We start from the raw sequence: 2,500 nt of genomic DNA, 5'->3' as shown, positions 1-2,500 counted from the left end.
TTAAATGAGGGTAAGATTTGAGAAACATACTTTATTGAGCTTCATGGCTGTAAGGATATGGATGTAATTGTTAATTCGTTTCCGATCTATGTTCCGTCACTAATGCCATGGTAACCAGGAGACCATGCTTTCCATTTTCGGGCTTTTCAACTTGTGTTTCTGTGCATTGAATAAACAACATGGTTGTAAACTGTTTCTGCCTTCTTGTTCTTCATCCAAACAACTTTCTATGGTGTCAGGAGTGGCAAAATCCACAACTCTACTGGTATTTCTTCCAAAAAAATCATCTTGAGTTGTCTTTCGCTGTAACCACAAACCTCGCGAAACATGCCAGACGAACCGCCAGCACCGCAACCTCAAATGGCAACCCCTCAAATAATTCATGTTGGCTTAAATTTATCACTGCCACCACCTCTACAGCTTAAAGGAAACACTAGTGTCAACTGGAAACACTTTCAGCAAACATGGAATGACTACGAAATCACTTCACGCCTCAAGACTCAGGATTAAGAATTGCGCACGGCCACGCTTGTGACTTTTATTAGGCAAGAGGCTCTTGAAATATATGATGGCCTTGCATTCGACAATGATGATCAAAGGAAAGACACTGATCTCGTTCTTCAAAAACTCGGAGAGTTTTGCGTCAACACCACCAATGAAATCTACGAACGCTATGTATTCAACAAATGAGATCAAGGGGTCCGCAAGTCCATTGATGCATACACCGCTTCACTGCGTTCACTTGTAAAAACATGTAGTTATGACGCTCTTACTGATAATTTGAATAGAGATCATATGGTTGTGGGTATTCTGGATAAGGTAATCCGAAAGAAGCTTCTTCAAGAAAGTAAACTAACCCTTCAAGGCTGCATTGATATTTGTCGGCCAAACGAGTGTACGAAGTGTAAGAAGAAACCAAAAGTTGATCAGAGAAACTCCAAGGGTGATCTGCCGAGTGATAAGCTGCATAAACAGATCAACTACTAGTTCTGTGCAAGGAAACATGAAGAGAAGAAGGAAAAATGTCCAGTGTGGGGCAAAATGTGTGACAAATGTGGCGGAAAATATCACTTTGCTGTAGTTTGTAGTAAACAGCGACTGCTGCCAATCGAAAGAAAAAACCTAAAGATGAGCAAAAGAAGAAACCTAAAGATGAGCCTAAGGATCAACATCCAAAATCGAAAGTAAATATGGTTTGTCAGGATGAAGATAGTGACAGCGATTACTACTGCTTGATGGTTGAAACCATTAATTCTGTTTACCAGATAGAGTCTCCAAAGAAGATTTTCGCCACTATGGTTTTAAAGGAAACTTCAGTAAATTCCAACTTGACGAGCCAAAACCTTTGGGAACCGTGCAGCTCTAGACACGCAAACCCAAGAATGCTGAATGTTACCTAATAGAGTACACAGTGGTGTTGAAAGGATTCAAGAACTTCTGGGTGCTCAAGCTGTACAGGAGTTCTGCCTTATGTCAGTCAATATTAATATTGACAACATCATGCTTGTATCTGGTGACGCTTCCGATATGTCAAATGTACTTGTAGACTACAAAGATGTCTTCAAAGGAGAGGGCAGGCTAGAAGAGATGTTGCACCTGACTTTTGATAAGACTGTGTTACCTGAGAGTGGCTTCCTCACAACCTTTGGCACCCCATGGGGCCGATACCATTGGACCAGAATGCCATTCGGTATTTCACCTGCGTCAGAAGAGTTTCAACAATGCCTCAACACTGCCTTGGGAGGACTTCAGGGCATTGTGCCTATCTACGATGACATCTTTATCTCTGGAGTTAAAGAAACCAAAGCAGAAGCCATCATAAACCATGAACAGCGTCTCCTAGCTTTGTTAGAATGATGTAGGAAAAAAGGAATCAAGCGAAACAAAGAAAAATGCAAATTCCACCTGTCTGAAGTTTATGGGCCATGTCATATCTAAGATTGATCCAGCCAAGATCCAAGGAGTCCAAGAGGTGTCTACCCCACAGAATAAGCATGATGTCATTGTATCCGGAAATTTTCTGATTTGCTCTAATGCCCGGTTCTTTTGCCGGAGAGAATCCTGAAATGAGCATGCGCATAATTGTGATTTAGGCGCCATTTCTTTCGCGCCATAGCTATTGCAAGGTATAAACAGTCGAAGCTTGTAGTTTATCACTAGAAAAAATGCCTAAATCTATTGAAAAATTTAAGAAAAAGTATGCTGATACACATAAATGGACGACGATGAAGTTGAACTACTGCTGACGGTCATGAAAGAAAACAAAACGAAGCAAATCGCCAAAAGCATCGATTGGGAATCTTGTGTTGACAAGTATGGCGAGATTCTCAAAGCTTACAGTGCTCATTATCCCTCATCAGAAGATGCTGCTGCTATTGGCAAAGATTTTCCACAAAAGAAGGATGAGTGAACAAAGTCTGTTTTAAAAGCCATTCGAAGCAAGTACAGACAAGCTGTCGATAATGGAAGACAAAGTGGGCATGGTAGAGTCGTGATGATC

Source organism: Pocillopora damicornis, chromosome 4 (genome assembly GCF_964200805.1).
Source record: "Pocillopora damicornis chromosome 4, jaPocDami1.2, whole genome shotgun sequence".
NCBI classification, from domain to species: domain Eukaryota; kingdom Metazoa; phylum Cnidaria; class Anthozoa; order Scleractinia; family Pocilloporidae; genus Pocillopora; species Pocillopora damicornis.
Note: the sequence above shows the minus strand (reverse complement) of the source record.